Below are 16200 nucleotides of genomic sequence, written 5' to 3' on the forward strand. Positions count from 1 at the left end.
AATTTAAAAATACTGGAAAAGCTTTGATATTTTCCTCTAAGCTGGATTGTTGAAAATTTATTAGGTGAAAACCTTTTTCTAGCCCTTCTTTAGACCATAGAATAGACTTTCTGTAAACAAAAAGAGAAAAGGGGCAAAGGAAACAACTACAAATGAGAAAGTAAAAAATTGTTTTTTTACACACCGGTAATTCTCAAAGGAAATAATGCATATTTGACATAATTCTTATACAATTTGAGGGTTCCATATAGGTTTATAATCTTATCACAACATATTTAGAACTTATATACACTAAGGATTTGTTTTTAAAAAGCTGAATAAAGAAGAATCTGTTTACAATGAACAAAAAACTCAGTCACTCAACGTCTGCCATATTTATGTTCTAATCCGTAAAAAAAAAAAAAAGAAAAGGAAAAAGAAAAACTTACAACAATCAACATTAGAATCCATCAGTGTTTACTTATGACAAACTATTGCTAACACTGTTTTTGTATACATGTAAGGTAACCCGGTGACCAATGGACACCAATGCCCCTGTTGTGCCAAATCCACTGAGTTCTATAGTATGGAGAGGCTATCTCCACAACAAGAGTGTAACTTTGGCAGCCACAGTGAAACACCCGCACTCGTCATCTCCACCATGGTGATGCAATTGGAACATTGTTCTTAGCCTGTTGTTTCTGTTTTGCTGTTGCTTACATAAGCTGAGCAGTGGGTCACGGCACTATATTTTAGCTGTGCAGTGGACCATGGCACTATGTTTTCCAAATCATCGGCTGATTTCGCAAGGCGCTGGCGTCGAATGTAATGCCATAACATCATCAGCGCCGCCCTGTGCCCTTGGCGACCGGCACACAAACTATGCGGCGCTACCCTTGAGAAAGCCTCTCCATAATATAGAGCTCAGTGGCCAAATCACTGCCAGATACAGGAATGACCCTATCACATTACTAGTCAGGAAGGTAGAGGATATATATAGATAGATAGATAGATATATATGTGTGTGTGTGTATACAGTGTATATATATAGATAGATAGATAGATAAGATAGATAGATATAGATTGATTGATATAGATAGATAGATAGACAGATAAATACATACATACATACATTTATGCAACAGGTCAACTCTGGAACTGTCTCCCTCTGTTTGTATTTCCTACTTTCTATGATCTCCAGTCTTTCAAACGCAGTGTTTCCAGGCATCTCGAAATGAACGGATCTTGAATTTGGCTCTCTTTTGTACTGTTTTTGTCTTTTTCTTGGAAGGAACGGTTTTCGCCCGCCTTAAGCCTTTGGTTCAAGCATACTAGTCCTCGCATAAAAAAAATACAAAGACAGAGAAGTAGATAGATAGGTCGACTGAAAATCAACCTGTGTATGTATGTGCCTGTCTGTGCCTTTGTTCGTTTCTTTCACGAAAAAATGTAATAGAAATCGAACTAAGTCCTTTTGCATTCGGTCGGGGTCAAAAAAAAAAAAAAAAAAAAAATGGCTATCGTGCTCGACAGGACGGCGCGAAATTGTCGCAAATCGCGACAAGCGAAAATGGCTATCTGTGCTTACAAGCGAAAATGGCTATCTGTGCATTTGTTCGTTTCTTTCTCGGCATTAGTAGTAGATATCGACCTAAATCTTTTTGCATTAGGTCGTGGCCAGTATAGACAGTGTCATGGATATACCAGAAAATAATACAAGTAATCGCACGGGACACGACGGGGCAAATGTTTCGAAAATCGCGACACACGAAAATATGCTAAAATCATTTTTTCGACTTTTGGCCAAAATTGGTCATTGTGGGCTCAGTAACGGTATAGACACAACGGTAATGGTATTTGCAAACATTATATGGTAAAAAGGTTATTAGTTGTTATTGTTATTACCGTATTGAGAGTGTGTGTGTGTGTGTGTGTGTGTGTATGTATATATATATATATATATATATATATATATATATATATATATATATATATATATATATATATATCATAAAAAGACCTTGTAGTTACTTGTAGAGAAGTTATATATATTAGACTTGTGGACGAGCGGTTGTTATACTTGAGTTGTTTGTACGTTGATAATCTTGGTTCCCATTTGTCATGTAATGACAGGAGAGATAAAGAAGAGTATGGGACTATTTTTATTTGTCTTGGAAATATTAACAAGTCTCTCGCACACGAGTGAGTATAAGTAGAGTCCCTGTCTCTCTCTCTCTCTCTCTCTCTCTCTCTCTTCCGAGTTGCTAAGCCTTTCTCCCCACTACCTGCCGATTCTATGGCCTCTCTTCTTCTGAGCTCTCTTTCCTAAATTCTGGTGAAACAGGAGTCGTGTCACGTGTGTTCACTGTGGTTGGTAAGTTCTAGAAGCCTGTGTGTGAGTATGTGTGTATGTGTGTGTATGGTCACTAGGCTTTGTTCTCCTGCTGTATCGCTGACAAACTAACTGCATCATCTCCTGACTTGCTACTTCCTAATCTGTCGTCAGCTTTTCCTCAGTGTAACTTGCAAGATCTTTTCCCGTTCCCAGGCTCGCATAAAGCTGTCCATCTGTCTATTTATCTATCTATCTATTATGATTTGTAAATATAATATGGACTCATAACATTGCTCGGTCCACGCAGCTGAAGGTCCTCCGACAGCAATTATCATTGACACATGCTAATTTATTAGTACATAATATTGATTATAATATTGTATACATATAATATTCATAGTAAATAGTAATTATCCAGTAATATTACATTTTAAACAAGTTGTATACATATTTGAATAAATGCATTAAAAGTAAACTATTTAATTGTAATACAGTATGTACTTGGGTTATTGTAGTGAAATGCATACATGCAAGAAAAAAAATAGTTTAAAATTAAGATTATGGTAAGAGTTATTGATATTTCATTTAAAGATAATGGTACTGGTATGCCATACATGGGTCATTCTTCTTTGTATTTGTTTTCTTTTCTTTTATATATATATATATATATATATATATATATATATATATATATATATATATATATGTACAGTATATATATATAATTAATGCTATATACAAAATATGTACAGTCGTGGTCATAAATAATCACCTATCCTCCAGTACCCCGTGCCTCAGGCTGCCTCCTTTATGCGCGGCAAGTCACAGTGGGGAAGGAGGGGCTGAGAGAGGGACCAGAGAGAGAAGGGAAGGTGGGGGGGGGGACGAGTGATGGTGCGAGGGTGGACTGAGGGAGGGGAGGGAGGGGAGGTAGGGGAGGGAGAATAAATGCGGAGTGGTGGTCATATTTTTTGTCTATTTTTTTTTTTTTTTTTCATTCAGGGCCTGGTATAAGTGAGTTAATATTCGGTAGATAAGGATGCACTACACCTTATTACCGGCGTCAGATAACAAATTTTAGACAGGTGGTGATATCAATGGCTGACTCGTGAGAGAAATATACTGACTTGACAGATCAAATATTAGTGCGGAACCAGATATTTCTCTTTATCAGTATATTTTGATTTCGGACACAGAATGGAGTCTGGATGGCTTTGACTTCCATAATGTTTAAGAAACGTCCTTTACCCTTTCATGTAATTAATTTTGAAACTAAATATCATATGCAACCTGTGACATGGCTGTGTCCTCAGTAAATATGATCATCCTCTCGGTATACAGTACACTCCTTCTGTAGTCATCATCATGTCAACTATTTTACGGTAACTCAATATGAAAAGGCTGTTTAAACTAACTGTGCATAAAACGTAAATAAATTTGATGTCTGTGCACACGGGTGGATATAATAACGATATCTCTCATAAAATGTTACAAGGAAAATGAAACAAAATCCTACCCAGACTCCCAAAATATCTCTATGTCAATGTTTACTGACATTGGTAAAGCCAATGCAACCAGGAAGGGAAGGTGGGTGGGGAGACGAGTGATGGTGAAAGGGTGGAGTGAGGGAGGGGAGGTAGGGTAGGTAGGGGAGGGAGAATGAAATGCAAAGTGGTGGTCACATTATTTGTCTGTTTTCTTTCATTCAGGGCATGATATACAGGAGTTCATATTCGGCAGATAATGCTGCATTACGTCTTGTATAGCGGCGTAAGATAATAATCTTTAGTCAGGTGATGATATCAAGGGCTGGCTTGTGAGGGAAATATACTGGCATGGCAGATCAAACATCAGTGCAGAGACATCGAGACTGTGTGGGCCCGGATTGTCAACGCGTGGGTGCCAGAGAACGAGATGACACAGGCCCGCCTCCCCCAGCACGCCAAGGACGAGTGGGAGCTGTTCAGACGAAACCAGCAAACCATTGGCAACATTGTTTCCTCGGTGCCGTGAAGATTGCAAGAGGTTATTGAGGCAGGAGGCCACTGGATTACTACTAAGGCTTTCCTGGTTGCTTTGGCTTTACCAGCGTCAGTAAACATTGACATAGATATGTTTTGGGAGTCTGGGTAGGATTTTGTTTCATTTTCCTTGTAACATTTTATGAGAGATATCGTTATTATATCCACCCGTGTGCACAGACATCAAATTTATTTACGTTTTATGCACAGTTAGTTTAAACAACCTTTTCATATAGAGTTACCGTAAAATAGTTGACATGATGATGACTACAGAGGGAGTGTACTGTATACCGAGAGGATGATCATATTTACTGAGGACACAGCCATGTCACAGGTTGCATATGATATTTAGTTTCAAAATTAATTACATGTAAGGGTAAAGGACGTTTCTTAAACATTAGGGAAGTCAAAGCCATCAAGACTCCATTCTGCGTCCGAAGTCAAAATATACTGATAAAGAGAAATATCTGGTTCCGCACTAATATTTGATCTGTCAAGTCAGTATATTTCTCTCACGAGTCAACCATTGATATCACCATCTGTCTAAAATTTATCTGACGCCGGTAATAAGGTGTAGTGCATCCTTATCTACCGAATATTAACTCATTTATATCATGCCCTGAATGAAAAAAAAATTACAAAAAATATGACCAACACTCCGCATTTATTCTCCCTCCCCTACCTACCCTCCCTCCCCTCCCTCAGTCCACCCCCGCACCATTGGCACCCTCACTCGTCCCCCCCCCACCTTCCCTTCTCTCTCTGGCCCCTCCCTCTCAGCCCCTCCTTCCCCTCTGTGACTTGCCGCGCATAAAGGAGGCAGCCTGAGGCACGAGGTGCTGGAGGATAGGTGATTATTTATGACCACGACTGTACACTTCATTCAGGGGGGTTAACTTGGATGTTAACTCTCCCCCCACTAAATATGACTCCAAATTAGCAATTCTTGATTGCATTCTGTGCATTGCGAACAGCAGTACTGCAAATACAATGCAAAAGATTATAAAGACAGTAGGTGCTGGGCTATACACATAATATGGGTTGAACATACTCAAACTCAAATCTTCCCAGGGCTTCATTGTTTCATTGATCAGCTGCATAGTTTCAAACTTAGGTGAAGTCAACTTAATACTTGTGCTCATGTTTAAGTCCATATCAGGCAGTGGGTGGAAATGTTTGTGTGTATGATTGAGAATGGCGTAGTGATTGATGGTGGATAAAGTAGACATGGCTGGTGTAAATACCGCACAGTAGTCTGGTGCTATGTATAATCCTGAGGCTGAAGTATGAGATGGTGGTATATCTGGACAGACTATGTAAACTGATGTGTTATGAGTGAAATAAAAAAACTGTGAGTGTCCAATGTGTTGGTGTACAAGTTTATCTGGAGCAAAAGTGAAGTTGCAATGATTATGAATATTGTCATTTCTGATGATAGCCATTTCACAAGGGACTGTATCAGTAGGCTGAAACGTGAAAATGTACGCAGGACAAAGATGAACAGCATGTAAGGATGTGCGGCACTTTCGTTCAATCGTTGATTCACTTGCGAAAGTGACAGTGTCCCGTCTCTTGGAGACCATGATGAGTTCGGTGTCTGTGTTGATGTTGATGATGACCAAAGTGTTGTTATTTTTATAGGGGAAGGGATGTATTTGGTATACTGTGAACAGGTCTTCAGTTATGAATGGTACATGAAGTACTACTGATGCTGGTGTTAGTGTTGCTTCTAAATATGGATAATATTGCATGAATTCCCTACTGCGGAACAACGGCTTCAATTTATGTTTATGTATGCCTTGACTAATTATCTGATGTAGCTCATGAACTGGGAGTAAGTCAATTGTGATCTTGCCATCACCAGCATTCGAAATTCCTTGCATAAGTGCCCTGAAACGATCTCTAGTGTTCTCTAATTGTAGCAGAATCGTGTCAATATGTTCTGTGATGATGGAGATGTGTTGGAAAAGTGTAATGTTTCCTTCCATATCATTTATTTTATCTACACTCTCGAGAGCTATGTTTTCTGCCTTTTTCAGATTTTTCACAATTGTCTTCATTGCTGAGTTCTGTCCTGTGATGAATTTATCTTGGTATGTTAGTACCTGAGCTATCTTATTAAATTTGTTGTTTATTTCTTTAAGGTCATCCTCTGTAGCCAATCAAAAGATCTTCCCAAGAACTGCGCCACCCAGGTCGAACAAACCGCGCTTTTGGCGAGTACGTGTGATGTTGTTCCTGTCGCTCAGTACCTCTGTTCCATAAGATGGGAGATCTTGGATCATGATGAGCATAGTTGTCTTTGCCTGTTCTAGTTTCCATTTCGCTAACTTTCCCATTTCATTCACTTCCTTTGTGTTATGTGCTTGTGAAACATAATTTCCTATCATGAAGTCCAGAGTTCGCATCGGCGTCGCAAGTCTGTCTAGCTAAGTAGGTAATTCATACAAGTAATCTAGACTTATTTCAGTACTCATGACGTCCTTAACGATTGCAGTCGTGGCCGTTGGAGCTATGAGGCATCCTTGTCGTACTATGTGTTGGGGGTCTAAGTGCGCATATCCTCTTGCTATGTAGAGGAGAATCCATAGCATAAGTTCCTTCATCGTAACCTACCGAAAAAAAAATCTATTAATTTCCTAATATGGTCATGCTGTGGTCGATGATAGTGATGATGTGCGTTACGGTTGATTGTTATTTCATTTATAAAAGGAGTTTAAATCGATATTTAATTCCCGTAAATGATGTACTGTAGATTTGATTGGAACAGTTGCACCTATGTTCGATTGTTTGGTATATGACCTTAATTTCTTTTTGTAATCATTGTTGTTTTCTTGCTTGGTTTCTTGAGGTACGTTCGCCTGTTCGGTTGTATCCGAGGCTGAATAATTATTGGATAATTCCCTTGAAACTCGTTATAAATGGTCAATATGAACTTGTTTCTCTTCGCCACTTGACAGTGACTTAATTAAAACTTTGTTTGCTTTTATGTTAATTACTCTGTATGGGCAATCAAATTTTGGGGATAATTTATTGTCTCTCGTATGAATGATACCGTAAACAATGTCTCCTAAGCTGATAGGTGAATCTCTTGCCTTCTTGTTAAATGCCTCCGTCATTTCTTCCTTGGACATCGTTAATTGTTTTTTGACTCTTTTGTGAATGTCCTGGAATTCACGTAAACGGAGTTTAGAGTAATCATCGTAATTGTATATAGGCATACTGTCACCTTCTAGGAGCTCATATGGTAATTTTTTATCTGTTCCATATATAATGAAATGTGGTGTGTCACCTATGGATTTATTTATAGATCCATTAATTGAGGCTTCTACTCTGGGAATCCAATCATCCCAGCTTGCATAATTTTCACTGAGAATGTGTCGTAGCACATCTATTACTTTTTTATTTTGTCTCTCTACCAACCCATTCGATGCTGGGTGATAGGCTAAAACGTTAACCTTTTTGATGTTGTATTGTTTACACATTTCTTGTAAGATCTCAGGATTAAATTCTCCTCCATTATCACTTATTAGTACCTTTGGGGTAGTAAAGCGACATATTACATTATCTGTTATTGCCTTTGCTACTGTCTCTGCTGTCTTATCTTTAATTGGAGCTAAAATGACATAACGGGAAAAAACGGGAAAAATGATCCGTTGCTACGAATAAGTATAGGTTATTATTGTATGATAATGGCATCTTGAGTAAATCAACAGCGACAACGTCCCATGGTTGATGTGGTACAGGGTAATTACCCATCGGTGCAGGTGTGATTGGGTATCCTTTGTGTTTCGCACATGATTCGCATTTGTCTATATGATTGTTTATATCTTTTCGTAATGAAGGCCAGTAATATAACAGCTGGGCTTGGTTGAATGTCTTATCCTTTCCAGGATGTCCTGCATGTGGGCTATCGTGTATCGTTCGTAATACTTGGGGTATCATGTCATTAGGTACTACCAACTGGTTAGTATTTCTTTGGCGTTTTGGTTGTTTAGAGTTAATCTTGTATAATGTATTATTGACCATTGTGAATTGTTCGAGTGGGACATGCAGTTTGGGTAATTGTATGTCATCTCCACTTTCTAACTTGTATATAACTTTAGACCATATTGGGTCAAGTCTTTGTGCCTTTGCGATATCCTCGTGGTTTGGGATATTTCCTTTGAGATCTAATGCCGCGACCTGAATTGTGTTCGGGTTCCTAGATAATGCGTCAGCTACTATGTTCATTTTACCTTGTATATAATGAATTTGTTCATTGTAGTTTTCAACTGTACATTTCCATCTTGCTCTCCAATTTGTACATTGTAGTTTTCAACTGTACATTTCCATCTTGCTCTCCTCCCAGAAAGGAGTTTTTCTTTAAACATACCCACCAGTGGTTTATGGTCGGTGAATAAGTGGATTTCGTAACCATATACCAAATCTCGAAACTTTTGTAATGCAAAAACCACTGCAAGTGCCTCTAAGTCTGTAGTGCAATAATTTTTCTCTGCACCTCTTGTTTGTCTGCTGGCAAATGCAATTGGTTGATTTTTTCCTCTTTTATCTTCCTGCATCAGTACAGCCCCTAATCCTTTAACTGATGCGTCTGTACAAATAAGAAATGATTTTGTGTAATCTGGATATGCTAAACAAGGTGCATTTGTTAGTTTAATTTGTAGATTGTTAAATGCCCTTTTTTGTTCTTCTTCCCATTGGAATACAGCATCTTTTTTTAGTAGTTGGAATAGAGCAAAGGCTATATGAGAGAACTGTGGTACGAATGACCTATAGTACCCAGCCAGACCTAAAAATTGTCTAACTTCGTCAGTCGTAGTGGGTTCAGGAAAATCTCTCACTGCCTGTATTTTGTCATCAGTGGTGTGAATACCATCAGAACTTAATTTGTGGCCTAAGAAATTTATTTCCTTAAAGCAAAATTTGCATTTGGAAAGTTTAATTTTTAAACCAGCATCACTAAGCTTTTGTAAGAGTAAGTCTAGTTTCCTGAGATGATCCTTAATATTCTTCGTTGCGATTATAATATCGTCAAGATAAACAAATATTCCTTGTCCTAATATTCCGGACAATACGTAATTCATAAGACGCTGGAATGTGCCTGGGGCTGTCCTCAGCCCCATTGGTATTCTTGTATATTGATAATGGCCTCTGTTTGTTGAAAAGGCAGTGTATTTACGTGACTCCTTCGATACCGGAATCTGATCATAGCCGTTTAGGAGATTGATGGTCGAGAATATATTATTCTCAGGACCAATATTCTGTAGAACGTCGCTTAGCAATGGCATGGGAAATCTGTCTGGGATTGTGTGATTATTTAGTTTATGGTAATCTACTACCGCACGCATTTCTCCATTTCGTTTGGGCACGAAGAATAATGGGGCATTCCACGGGGAGACTGAAGGCTCAATAATTCCAAGTTTTAACATTTCATCGACATACTGATTTGCAAGTGTACGTTGGGAGTGTGGTATGCGGTAAGCTGGTACGAAAATTGGTGGTGTTTCTGGGTGCACATTAATCATGTGATTAATCAAGTTAGTACACCCTAATTGTTCTCCGGGCAATGCTACGGTGTCCCTGTGTGTTTCCAGCAGGGTTAACAAATCATTTTCTTCATCAAATTCACCTGAGTGAATTAAATTCTCTTTTATTCTTTCTCTATCCGTAGAGTTTATCTCACTTGTCACTCCAGCTATAACTATTTCCTTCACATGGGCAGGACATTTTTCAATATTAACTATGCAAGTCCCCTTTTTCAACTGAACTTCCCCATTCATGTGATTAATTATGAATATCTGAGTTTGCCCTTCGTCGTTCGTATGACATAATGCGTTTTCTACTGACAATCCCTTTACATAATTCTTCTAAGACAAGAACAGTACTATTCCGTAATTTGCTCTTTATGGTAACTTTCATGTAGGAATTAGGTGGTATAACTAAATCATTAGTGAGATGGTCTGGAAAATTTGATAAATCAGTACTGTTATCTGGGTCACTAATTCTGGAGGATGGGGTTGGTGGTGGGAGTGGATCTATACACTCATCTGTTTGTGTATGTTTGTTTAAGCTATTAATATTACCAATTCTTTTTGGCTCTCTTTTACCAATCGGTGAGGGCTCTGAAGGTATTTCCTTTATGAATTCATTGTCAAAGTCTATTCCATTCATTTGTGGGAGTATGGTTATGTTCTCAGCTCTCATGGATTTTAAGCCCAGTAACATTTGAGCTTTAACTGCTAAGTTTTCAACGATATAGAAAAATGCAGAGAATGGTCTTGTAGTCTCTGTGAAACTGTTATTTAATTTTATCATACCTTTCACTGTAATTTGTTGTCCATCTACCGTGTATAAATCTAAATCAGCTTCATCCAGAAAAGTCACTTTCTTTTTATTTTTAAGAATTCTATTTAGTTCTTCACGTGTTATTAAGTTCACTGGAGAGCCTGTATCTAAAAATAAGGAAACGTTTTGATCCTCACATACAGCTGGTATCAAGATACACTCATTTCCCAACATGCCTCCTATGTGAATTTTAGACTTGTTTTTCTTTACGTTTGTTAGTTTTTTGTCATGACTTGGTCTTCCCCCGATTTGAACATAGACACAATTTTTTCTACTGTTTTGCAATCACTGGTCCAGTGCCCTTGGTATCTATGATGCCTACAGTAAGGACCAAATCCTTGTGTCTTTTGTTTGTCCTCTTTTGCTTTGATAAAGCATTCATACCTTGTGTGTCCTGGTTTTGCACAATAATGACATAGAATGGACCTATCCCTTGACTGTGACCTACGATGTGATTTCCCATAAGTAGTGTTGTTTATGGCGCGAGACCTGCTCGGGCAGCGCGAAAACTTATGAAACTGCCTGTAGCACGGCGTCTGTGATCGAGGCCTTGTCATGTTTGGTCTGCCTGCTTTCGGGTCACAATCGATTTTGTTCTCTGTTTGGGGTCGGTGTAGATGTTTTCACAGCTGATACTGTCTCAGGTACCCTCATTCTCCTAGAATGTGCATGTGTGTCGACCATACCTGCTTTACTGCACTGCATCTCTACCTCGTTCATTAAGTCTAGCAGGCACATTCCTGGGGTGTACGTGATCGTCTTGGCGATCTTAAGGGTCCTATCAGGTAATTTACACAAGGCAGCTACATAACCAATGATGTCCACGACGAGGTCTGGGGACATCTTTCCATCATCTGTTATCCAATTTGAGTTTTCCAAAGTAACTAACAATGTTCTTTTGATTGTGGAGACATCAGCAGTTATTTCACTGAGCACATGGTTTGTAGTGCGCTCCCTTACAAGATCTACAATTTTATGTAATTCTGGAATTATACCTGGCAAGAAGTTCATACCACCAGAAAATTTCTTCAAAAATTCAGTTTTAAATTCATCATATGTCTTAGCCTTATGGAGCTTATCTGAGCGCAGTAAATTGCTTGCTGGACATCTTTCCTGGCTTATGCAAGATGAAAAAATAGCAATTTTCTTTTGTTCATCTAGTATGTGGCGCTTGATGAACATTTGTTCATACTGACTGACTAATGAAATGACATCAATGCGATCTTTGTCTGTGCCAGAGAATTTTGGGGCAGTTTTATCCTCGTGATACACAAACACTTGAAGTGTGGTTGTTAGATCAGCGGTGTTTGTTTCTTGATTCATTTTCACTGTTTGCTCTGTTAATTCAACTTGGACGTGTTTATCGTTGTGTGAGGGAATGGTGGAATATGTATGACCGGACCGGTGAATCCTGTTAAGTATATTGGCATACGTGTGCAAGTCAGCGACAAAGTCCGCACTTGCTACGTCAGAGGGGGTTTCCCACTCATCATCAGAAACTGCCGTATTTGTTTCTTGTCTTTAGTTTGTGGTGAGGTTTGTACAAGGGGTGGGTTGCCTTGGTGCTCTCTTAATTGTGAGTCTGTTGTTGTGGCAAATTGTGTGTCATCTGGTATTAACGTGGGTGGTGGTGAAAATATTCCTGTCATTAAGATATGGTGTTATGAAATACGCCTTTTGTTTATTTATGTCCTAACAAAGTAGATGAGTAAATAAGTTGAAATAAATGATAGACAGTGAGTGTATAAGTGTATATATGGAAATAAGTAAAGAAAGTTGAATATAGCTAATTGTAGCAATGAGAAGAAATGAGTAAGTATAATTTTACCCACTTGATACAGATCGTAGAGGTGTGTCGATACAAAAGTCGATCTCGGAAGAAAAATGCAGGTTTGACTGAAGATCTCTTGATAATTCTAGTGCTGTGTTGATGGACGATATTACTCAGGAAATTCCATGGCCTGGTGCTTGTGGTGGTTAACAGCTGTCCCAGACAAACCTCAGCATAGAATGTCGAATTTCCAACTCAACACTGTGGAAATAAATGAGTATGAATAGGAGTTATGTGAATAATGAGTAATGAGTAGTGGGTGAGAAGTGCCTGGTGTCAGTCACACGTTGCTTGGCGTGGCAGACTCGCGTTGTGATGTCATTTCAGCACATGGTGATGTCGGCTTCCCACACTGGTAGCTATGGTGAGTAAATGAGTAGCGATGAGTAACTTGAGTGAAGATGAGTGAGTAAGATGAGTTGTGAATATGGACTTGGTATATGCTTCGTCGTCTTGACCTCTTCACTCCTGCGTCAGCGGTGGAGGTTGGGGGACGGTAGCAGAGAGAGGAGGGTGAGGTCTGCTAGTTGTGAATTGTAAGTCGTGTCTCACTTTCCGTTTGTTTGTTTTGTTTTTCTTCCTCGAGGTATTCGTGGTCCTTTTTTCTTGTGATTTACTCGTTGTAGGATGAAGACTGCTGCTACTTGTAGGTGCGTGTAAAAGATTATACAGACGACTCGTAGAATTGTTACTTGTAGTTGACTGTAGATTGTAGTTCGTTGGTTGTGAGAGGTATTTTTTTGTTTTCAATCTTGATATTTTGTAGGAATTCACTGTTGATTTGTAGACGAGGTTCGTATACGTTCGCTGCTACCAAATGTCATAAAAAGACTTTGTAGTTACTTGTAGAGAAGTTATATATATTAGACTTGTGGACGAGCGGTTGTTATACTTGAGTTGTTTGTACGTTGATAATTCTTGGTTCCCATTTGTCATGTAATGACAGGAGAGATAAAGAAGAGTATGGGACTATTTTTATTTGTCTTGGAAATATTAACAAGTCTCTCGCACACGAGTGAGTATAAGTAGTCCCTGTCTCCCTGTCTCGCTCTCTCTCTCTCTCTCTCTCTCTCTCTCTCTCTCTCTCTCTCTTTCTCTCTTCCGAGTTGCTAAGCCTTTCTCCCCACTACCTGCCGATTCTATGGCCTCTCATCTTCTGAGCTCTCTTTCCTAAATTCTCGTGAAACAGGAGTCATGTCACGTGTGTTCACTGTGGTTGGAAAGTTCTAGAAGCCTGTGTGTGAGTATGTGTGTATGTGTGTGTATGGTCACTAGGCTTTGTTCTCCTGCTGTATCACTGACAAACTAACTGCATCATCTCCTGACTTGCTACTTCCTAATCTGTCGTCAGCTTTTCCTCAGTGTAACTTGCACGATCATTTCCCATTCCCAGGCTCGCATAGAGCTGTCTATCTGTCTATTTATCTATCTATCTATTATGATTTGTAAATATAATATGGACTCATAACATATATATATATATATATATATATATATATATATATATAAATATATATATATATATATATATATATATATATATAGATAGATAGATGGATAGATAGATATATGTGTGTGTGTGTGTATACAGTATATATATATATATATATATATATATATATATATATATATATGTGTGTATAGATAGATAGATTGATATAGATAGATAAATAGATAGACAGATAAATACATACATACATACATTTATACAACAAGTCAACTCTGGAACTGTCTCCCTCTGTCTGTATTTCCTACTTCCTATGGTCTCCAGTCTTTCAAACGCAGTGTTTCCAGGCATCTCGAAATGAACGGATCTTGAATTTGGCTCTATTTTGTACTGTTTTTGTCTTTTTCTTGGAAGAAACGGTTTTCGGGCTCCAAGCCTTTGGTTCCATCTTCCTCGCATAAAAAAAATACAAAGACAGAGAAGTAGATAGATAGGTCGACTGAAAATCAACCTGTGTATGTACGTGCCTGTCTGTGCCTTTGTTCGTTTCTTTCACAAAAAAAATGTAATAGAAATCGAACTAAGTCTTTTTGCATTCGGTCGAGGTCAAAAAAAAAAAAAAATGGCTATCGTGCTCGACAGGACGGCGCGAAATTATCGGAAATCGAGACAAGCTAAAATGGATATCTGTGCATTTGGTCGTTTCTTTCTCGGCATTAGTAGTAGATATCGACCTAAATCTTTTTGCATTAGGTAGTGGCCAGTATAGACAGTGTCATGGAAATACCAGAAAATAATAAAAGTAATCGCACGGGACACGACGGGGCAAATGTTTCGAAAATCGCGACACACGAAAATATGCTAAAATCATTTTTTTTGACTTTTGGTCAAAATTGGTCATTGTGGGCTCAGTAACGGTATAGACACAACGGTAATAGTATTTGCAAACATTATATGGTAAAGAGGTTATTAGTTGTTACCGTTATTGTTATTACCGTATTGAGTGTGTGTGTGTGTGTGTGTGTGTGTGTGTGTGTGTGTGTGTGTGTGTGTGTGTGTGTGTGTGTGTGTGTGTGTGTGTGTGCTAGGAAATACCACAAGCATGCGATATAATGCATTCTCATGATAAAATAAAAACAGGGGTACTAGATTGGAGTGGAATCACTAGGCATTTTGCAATAATCATCGCATGTGGTGTTAGGCTGCCTCGTGTCAAATGTGCACCGATTCTTTTTGGAGCAATCGTGTAGCAGTGAAAGAACTTGTGTTCATTCATTCATTGCCAGACGCCATGTACCCCAAACGGGGTGGCCAAGGGCTACTACTACTACTACTACTACTACTACTACTATTATTATTATTATTTTTATTATTAATAATGAAAAAAGGGTTATCTACTCATATACTGTGTCTCCAAGATTATCAGGGTTACAATCAGGGTGCCACACAACGTATATCATTACCCCTTAAGTAAGATGATGCCTTTTTTTATGTTAAACAGACTACTGTAGTTTGTTTAGAAAAGCTCAGGGGAGATATTTCGCAATGAAGTTAAAGAATAATTTTTCTAACTCCCTAGCTAGCAATGGTTTTCCTTAAACTGTAGTAACTATCTGAGGCTAATAGTAATAATAAATGATGAGCAAAAATACATAAAAGAATGTTATGTATGCTGTGCATGCACGCTGAGTGCAGAAAAACTTTTATAGGCCTGCTGGCCTACTATCGGTATTTTATTTTAATTTCTTTAACACCTTAACCGCGGGGCGTCACTGTGATTCTGTGTTATTTTGAATTCGCCCAGGCTTTCAAGTGGTGGTTTGTATCATCTATCAGTATTACCAGTGTCCAGCTATACTCAGTTCTGCTAATGTCACCTGTACTCCCATCCACTGTTGACAATTTAGCCATTTTTCTCCTGTCCTTGACTCCCCCCCTCCTTACCTCCCCTCCATTACCCTCTCCTCCCACCTTACCAGCTGCGCTGCGCTACACAAATGCTGAACGGATTTTTCCACTCATTTTATCCATTGAAATGTGCCCTTTGCCCTATTCTTATATAAAATAATATATAAAAGAGAAAGAAAAGGTAATTGTTACTGCCATACATCTGGAATGGGCTAATTATCACCTGGCAACACCTCATGTGCACTCATTCACTAATTTTTCCTGTTTATTTCCCCTTGAAATAAGCCGTGCGACCTGTTCTCATAATTAAAATATATATAAGAAAGAAAGG

The sequence above is a fragment of the Coenobita brevimanus genome, chromosome 52, assembly GCF_032717465.1.
Source record: "Coenobita brevimanus isolate Jiangsu-jjx chromosome 52, ASM3271746v2, whole genome shotgun sequence".
NCBI lineage: Eukaryota > Metazoa > Arthropoda > Malacostraca > Decapoda > Coenobitidae > Coenobita > Coenobita brevimanus.